This window comes from Hippopotamus amphibius, chromosome 1 (assembly GCF_030028045.1).
Source record: "Hippopotamus amphibius kiboko isolate mHipAmp2 chromosome 1, mHipAmp2.hap2, whole genome shotgun sequence".
Lineage (NCBI taxonomy): Eukaryota > Metazoa > Chordata > Mammalia > Artiodactyla > Hippopotamidae > Hippopotamus > Hippopotamus amphibius.
The window spans coordinates 142186907-142195779 of NC_080186.1; positions in this window are offsets into that span (position 1 = coordinate 142186907).

The following is an 8873-nucleotide window of genomic DNA, read 5'->3' on the forward strand; positions in this document are numbered from 1 at the left end:
CTGCCATACCAAGTTACCCCTCTTCCTGGGAAGGTCACTGAGTTAAAATATCATTGGGTCCACCTATAAAATGGAGATGATAATGGTACCCACATCATAGGGTTGCTTTAAGAACAAAGGGAAGTAATATTGATACATAGAAGGTGGTTAACATAAGGTCTAGCACATAGTAAGCGTGCAAGAAATGCTAGCTATCAATCTTAGTATCTGTTCTTTTCTTCTTATTGTATAAGAATGGTGAACCTGTCTTGTGTGTTTTATACCCTTCCCAAAGCCTAGACATAAAATAATTTTGGTCCATAAGTTGTAAAATATTGATTAATACAGTATTTTTGTAAATCAGTGAATCTCAGAGTCAGAAGTGATGGAGCTCCACCTCCCACTGAATGTAGGAATCCCTGTTTCCCAAGTCTTAACAGGTGGTCTTCTAATACCCACTTGGGTGAAGCCAGTGACTATTTGCCCCCCAGCTGGGCAGCTCTGATCACAGGGAAATTCTTCTCCATATGGAGCTCAAAATTAACTTTCCTGAAACAGCCACCCATTGCCTTACTTCTGTCCTCTGGATCACATAGCTCATGGCTTCTGTCCCTTCCACGTGATAACCCTTCAAATCTGACAGTAGCCTTCCCACCCAGACTATAGGATGGGATCCCTCCATTGCACTGCACTGCCTTCTCCCTCTGACCTTTAGTGATTTTACAAGTCAGAGGTCTTTACCACAAAGCTCACATCTCATTCATCTCTGTATCCAAGCATCCAGCACAGTCTCACACATAGTAGGCACTCAGCAGATGTTTGTGATAAATGAAGGAAGGAGTTCCTATTTCCAAGTGTATTACTCTTTTTTTGTTGTTGTTTAGGATAGTTGATTTACAATGTTGTATTAGTTTCAGGTCTACAGCAAATTGATTCAGTTATACATATATATGTATATATGTGTGTGTATATATACATACATATATAAAACTTTTTCAGATTTTTTCCATTATAGGATATTACAAGACATTGAATATGTTTCCCTGTGCTATACAGTAGGTCCTTGTTGGTTATGTATTTTATATGTAGTGGTGTGTATCTTTTAATATTAAAATCCTAGTTTATCCCTCCCCTCCTCCACTTTCCCCTTTGGTAACCATAAGTTTGCTTTCTATGTCTGTGAATCTATTTCTGTTTTGTAAATAAGTTCATTTGTATCCTATTTTTCAGATTCCACATGTAAGTAATATTTGTCTTTGTCTGACTTCACTCAGTGTGATAATCTCTCAGTCCATCCATGTTGCTGTAAATGGCATTATTTTGTTCTTTTTTATGGCTGAGTAGTATTCCATTGTATATATGTACCACATCTTTATGCATTCATCTGTTGATGGACATTTAGGTTGCTTCTTGGCTATTGTAAATACTGCTGCTATGAACTTTGGGGTGCACGTACCTTTTCGAATTAAAGTTTTCATCTTTTCTGGATATATGCCCAGGAGTGGGATTGTTGGATCATATGGTAACTCTATTTTTAGTTTTTTAAGGAACCTCCATACCGTCTTCCAAAGTGGCTGCACCAATTTGCATTCCCACCAGTGTTCTAGGAGGGTTCCCTCTTCTCCACATCCTCTCCAGCATTTGTTATCTGCAGACGTTTTGATGGTTATTCTGGCCACTATGAGGTGATGACCCATTATAGTTTTGATTTGCGTTTCTCTACTAATTAGTAATGTTGATCTTTTCATATGCCTGTTGGCCACCTCTGTGTCCTCTTTGGAGAAATGTCTATTTAGGTCTTCTGCCCATTTTTTGATTGGGTTGTTTATATTTTTGATATTGAGCTTTAAAATGAAAAATAAAACTGAATAATCATTCAGCCAGTTTCATTCCAAACTCTAGTGTGTGTCAGAAAATATCACAGGGAACTTAGTAAAGATGCATATTTCTGAGCCACACCCAGAGATTCTGATTCCATCAATCTGGAGTTTTCCCAGTTATTTGCATTTTCACAGAGCATCTTGGATGTATCTGAATCAGGTGGTGACCACAGTTGGAGAAATGCTGCTTTAAGCACTCCAGACGTCAAACCAAGCAACTTTTATTAGACTTGATGTTTGGAAGCAGCAAACACATTTGAATTATTTCTACCTGGAACAACTTTTCATTTGCTCTCTCATGTATTTTTTTCTTCTTGAAGTATTTTTTCTGGGTTACCCAGCCATAGCTCCCCTCACATGCTGAGAGGTAAGTACGCTCTGTCTATTACATTCTTTTCAGACCTCCTAAGGAGATAATAAGACATTGCAATTGATTGCAATTTATTAATCAGAGCAGGATGTTATAGCGTGTGGGGAGTGAAGCACAGTCCTGAAGCTTAGTATAAATGCAAGGCAAGTGCACAGAGTGACAGAGGAATAAGACAAAAATAACCCCAAAGCACAGGATGTTTTAAGCTGATTCCCTATTTTACACTGTGGTGTCCTGATGTATATAAAGGGGATATTAAAACCTGACTGCTCTACCACCACAGCCAGGTGTGAGGCTTATTCTATAAATATTTATTGAGTGCCTATGAGGTGACAGGTACTAAGGTGCTAAGGATACATCAGAGAACAAGATCAAATTCTTGCCTCATAGAGGCACAGATAAATATATATGTATATTTACATGTATTTACGTTATACTGTATTATATGACACAGCAAGTATGTACAACTGAATAATGTGATAGAGAGGAATAGCAGGATGCAGGTGAGGTCTCCTAAAATACAGGAAGATCAGGGAAGGACTCTCCAAGGAGATGATATTTAGGCAGAAGCCTACGTGATGTAAAAGAGCATGCCTTGTGAAGAGCTGATGAGAGAAAACTTCAGGAGGAGGGAATAGCAATGCAAAATGCCTAGGAGGGCATCAGAGGGTGAGGAGTAGACTCTGCATGTTGGAGGAACATCAGAAAGGCCTGCATGACTGGAACATAGTGAGCGAGTAGGAGAGTGGCAGTGCAAATAAGATCACGCAGACAGAAGCCCAGAGAAAAGCAGTCCATAATGGGATGGCTTTATTCTCACAGCATAATAAGCCACCAAGGACCATATCAATCATCTAGTCCAACTCACTCAACAGGTAGAAAAGCACAAACCTAGAGAGGTTAACAGATTTGTCTTAAGTAGAAGCCTAAGAAGACTAGTGCTCAGGTTTTATGATATGTAATAGAGCTTTTGTTGTCATCTTTCCTGGCATTCTTCTTCCTCATCTTCCATTTTGCTTTTTCTTCCTTTGTTTCTCTCTTCCTTTCCCTTTCTGCTAAATCCTCCTCTGAATTCCCTTATTTCTCCTCCTTTTTTCTATCCTTTCCTCCTCTCTCCATCCTGCGGCCTCTCTCTTTTTCCTCACAACATCAATCTTTTCTAACCCCGTGGCTTGTGGTCACTGTTAGGTCAAGGCAACAATATGTATGCCTATATGAAAACAGTTCTAACCAACAGTCCTATGCTACTTAACAACATCAGGTGATTTCAAATCCTGACATCTGCAAACCTCAAAATATCATTCCCCTAGCCATCTCTCCCTCTCTTTAAAAGCTACTTGTTATTTTGACTAAAAAAATCCCTTTTCCTAGTGTCTGATATAACAGCCACCTTCATGATTACAGAGGCTGTGTGACTACACCCCAGTGCAAGACATTTTATACAGAAGGTATGAAACAATACCCAAATGTAGCTAAATTAAAACAGAGCGATTAATATAATGGGTCAAACATTAAGTACAAGTCTCTGCCATTAGGTACAGAGGAGGATAAAGACTTGAGACAAACTGCAGGAAACTGCTATCCCTCTGAGAGAGGTCTCTTTGTTCATATCTGGCCCATTTCTGGAAGCAGAAGTCTTATTTCAGCCTAGAATGTTATGAGAGTTGATAGGTGATGGTGGTACTTTGAGCATTGATACTGGTGACCCAAACAGATGTCTGATTTCTAAACTGTGAGTGTAGTAGCAATGCAATGTGAGTTTATCACATCTTCTCCTCAGCATACATTCCCGAATGAGTCCTAACACAAATCCCTGACCATTATATTTCAATTTGATATTTCTAACACATACCTAGAGAATACAGAGCTGGCATCTGTAGAAACTGATTTTTCTTTTTCTGTAGAAAGAGTCCTTTGCTGTCACAACAAAGCATATTCTTTCCCTTGGAAAGAAAGTAAAAGGAATTACTGGGAGTACTTTTATCCTGCCAAGTAACCAACATCAGTCTTCCACACAGCTTTTCAACTCTTTCAACCCTCTCTGCCACTGCTAGAAAAGAATAGCTACACACACATTACTGAGTTTCTAAAAAGTAACAAGCTAAAATTTATTCCCACAGCTATCTCCCTGGCACTCAGTTTGCTCATCCATAAAATGAGGAAGTCAAATAAATGAGATTTAGGTTTGTGGCAACTCTACCATCCTGTTCCTTCTAGGTTCTCAATTCCTCACATTAGGAATGATGCTACATGAGAAATAGAGTAAGTCTCAGACTTCTCCATCTCTCTCCTTACCAATAATCAAACAAAGATATTCTCTATGTCTTTTGATCTTGATGGTATTAAAAGTATATACTTTTCTTGAAGTTTCAGAGGGAGTAAGAAAAAGATTAGTATTTGGCTATGGGTTGCTTTGAGATTCTGGACAGTACCTCATGATGGCTTTGGGATTCAGCCTTTGAGCTTGATGACATTTATACGTAGTGTTTAAATACTTAAGAGAATTTGATTTATAAAATGTATATGCTTAGACAAGGAACTGCAAAATGTTGAAGAAGAAGTTTGCCAAATCCCCACTAAAAATGCAATGATGAAACTGGACAGAATTGTTAAAAGCAATCATTGTAGAGCTCTGTAAATTGATCAAAGGCATACAATAAAGTGAGAAGTTTTTACTCAAGAAAAACTACTCACCATCTTTATAGACAGTGAGAGTCTGTGACTTTTTAGGCTGCATCTATCCTCAGCTACCTGGCATGGTAGTTCTACCATGGCTGGGCAGAGTGTGAGAACAGACATCTCTACAACCATAGAGGGCTGGCTTGATTTGAAAGAGTGGGGAAAAGTCATATGCCCAAGGGCTTTGTCAAAAATAAGTGATCTCAGTGCCAATCTACAAAGGCAAACAACACATCTGTCTAAGGCCATGCTCCTGACTGAACAAAGCAACACATTAGCCAGAAATATAGTAGGGAAAGGCAAGGAACAAGGCAGGCATTACAGGTTTTGGTAATAACTCAGATGTTTCTGGTGGTCTAGAAAGTTATGCGTATGCTCAGGAAAGACAAGAGAAGACCTTAGCTATCTACTCATCCGTGACAGAATGTGAGGTCTTGCACAAGCAGAAAGTAAAAGCTGGGGCATGTTTGATAATTGCCTGAGCTTTGAAGGCATTCTGCAATTTACACACAGAGCCATCACCAAATGTAAAAGTCTCAAGGTATTTAAGCACAACTTCTGACCAGTCTCCTGACCACTAAGCTATGCTGACCCAGGGACAAACCCAGGAAAGCCAGGTTTAAAAACAGTTTTTAAACAGGAATTAAAAAAAAAAAAAAACTAATTGAAGACATCAGTGGTCACACAATGCAGGGCAGACAGAATTAGTCCGGCCAAGTCACTAAACAAATAAACAACTAAAGCAACAACATCTCCTGGGAGTGGAGAAATCAGAATCCAGAGTGCTACCATGTATTGTCTGAAATGCTCAGTTAGGGGCTTCCCTGGTGGTGCAGTGGTTAAGACTCCACCTGCCAATGCAGAGGACACAGGTTTGATCCCTTGTCCGGGAAGATCCCACATGCTGTGGAGCAACCAAGCCCCCGAGCCACAACTACTGAAGCCCTCATGCCACAGCTACTGAAGTCCACATGCCTAGAGCCCATATTCCACAAGAGAAATCACTGCAATGAGAAGCCCAAGCACCACAACAAAGAGTAGCCCCTGCTAGCAGCAACTAGAGGAAGCCCACACACAGCAACAAAGACCCAATGTAGCCAAAAATAAATAAATAAATAAATAAATAAATAAATAAACAAATTTATCTAAAAAATAAAAAAATAAAATGCGCAGTTAAAAAAATTATGAAAAATGCAACATAATAGGAAAGTTTGGCTAATAAACAGGGGAAAAAAAGCCTAGATAAAAATGATCAGATGTTTGAGGGGGATCCAAATGTTTACTTTAGCATACATAAGACTTCAAATCAGCTACTGTAATAAACTTATTCAAATGAATAAGGAAAGTGATGTTTAGAGAATTAAAGGAAAATATAATAACAATGAATCACCAAATAGAGACTACCAGTAAAGAGATTAAAAAATATAGAAAAGAACAAAATTTAAATTTTGAGTTAAATGTACAATACAGTAACTGAAATTAAAATAATACATCAGAGGGGCTCAATAGATTCTTTGAACTGGCAGAAGAATCGGCAAACTTGAGAACAGAGCAACAAACTCTATGCAATCTGAAAAACAATGAAACACTGAAAAAAAATGATCAGTGCCTCAGTGACCTGTGGAACAACATCAAAAGTACCATGTGCATAATGGAAATCTCAGAAAAAGAGAAGAGAGAGAGGGAAAGGAGCAGAAAAAAATATATTTAAGGAAATAATGGATGCAAACTTCCAAAATTTATTTAAAAAATCAATCTACACATCCAAGAAATACAACAAACTCCAAGTATGATAAAGGCTAAAAGATCAACATCTAGACACATTATACTGTAACCATTAAAATCTAAAAATAGGTTATCTTGAACCACAATAAGAGTAGTAGCTTATTTCTGCTCAGAAATAATAGAAGACATGAAGCAATGGGATAATATATTCCACATGCTGCAAAAAAAATACTGACAAATAATTCTATATCCATCAAAATACCCTTTAAGAAAGTGAAGGTGAAATAAAGACTTTCTCAGGTAAACAAATATGAGAAGTATTAGTTCCTAGCAGAACTGCCTTTAAAAAAGTCCCAAAGGAAATCCTTCAGGTTAAAAGGAAATGACACTAGATGGTAATTTGAATCTACACAAAGAAACAAAGAGCACTAGTAAAGGTAATTACATGTATCTGTATAAAAGAACAGAGAAACACATTTTTTTCCTTTCTTCTCTCAACTTATTTAAAAGAAAACTATAGTACAAACATTTAAAAACTGTATTACTGAGTTTATGACATAGAAATACATAATATGTATAAAAATAGGTGTCCAAAGTTTGAGAAGAGAATGGAACTATATGGGAGAAAATTTTTATTTTTCACTGGATTTAAGTTTGTGTAAATCTCAAGTTAGCCGTGGTAAAGAAAGTTGCATATTGTGATCCCTAGAGCAACCACTAAGAAAATAACTTGTAAATTATATAATAAAAATATCAACAAAGGAATTAAAACGGTCTATTTAACATAAAAAGGCAGTAAAGAAGGAACATAGAAACAAAAAAAGGTATAGAAAACAATTAGCAAAATTGGAGATAAATTCAAACATATTAAACATTAAACATAAATAAACACTCAAAATGCAGAGGCTATCAGACTGAAAAAAACAAACAAACAGAAATAATACCCAACAGTATGCTACCCCAAGAACTTTAAATACAGACACTTAGTTGCACATTACACACAAAGACTTAAGTTTAAAGCAAAAGAATGGAGAAAGCTATACCATGCAAAAGAGTAACAATGAGAGAGCTTTACTAATATCAAACAAAATGTACTTTAAGATAGAAAATGTTAGTAGAGACAAAGAGGGGTATTTGATAATAATAAAAGAATTAACTAGGAATATATAACAACTATAAACATATTTTCACATAACAACACAGTCCCAAAATACATGAAACTAAAACTGACAGAACTGAAAAGAGAAACAATTGAACAGTAATAACTGGAGACTTAAAAACATTTCTCTCAAAAATAGATATAAAAATTAGACAGAAAATTAGCAACAATATATAAGACTTAAACAGCACTATCAACTATCAACCAAAATGACCTGATTGACATCGAGGAAACAATTCATCCAACAGAAAAATGCACTTTCTTTTCAAGTGCACATGGAACATTCTCTAATATAGAATATATGCCAGGCTATAAAGCAATATCAGCACATTGAAAGGTATGGACTACTAGAACTAATAAATGAATTCAGCAAGGTCATAGGATAGATGATCAAAATACAAAATCAATTATATTTCTACATATAAACACTGAACAATACAGAAATGATTTTTTATTCTGTTTATGATAGCATCAGAAGAATGATATTTACAAACAAATTTAGTAAAAGAAGTACAAGACATAAAACACCATGGGAATAACTTAAAGGAGACCTGAACAAATGGAGAGACATTCCATGTTTATGAATTGAAAGCATCAATATTGTTAAGTAAAAAGTATTTCCCAAATTGATATATAGATTAAATGCAATCCTAATCAATAAATCAGGAAGCATTTTCTTTTTTTTTTTTTTTTTGCAGAAATTGACAAGCTGACCTAAGATTTATATGAAAATGCAAGGGAACCAGAAGAGCAAAAACAATTTTGAAAACAACAAAATTGGAGGACTCACATTTCTCAATTGCAAAATTACTATGAAGATACAATAATCAGGATAGTATGGTGTTGTCATAAAGATGGACATATAGATAAATGGAAAAGAGCCAGAATTTAGGAATACATTCATGGTTTGTCTATTGTTTTCAAGAAAGTCACCAAGGCAATTCAATGCAAGAAAAGATAGGCTTTTTAACAAATGATACTGAAACAATTAGATTCCACATGAAACAGATGTAATTAGAACTTTAACTTATTCATACACAAAACTAACTCAAAATGGATCATAGAGCTAAATGCTGGAGCT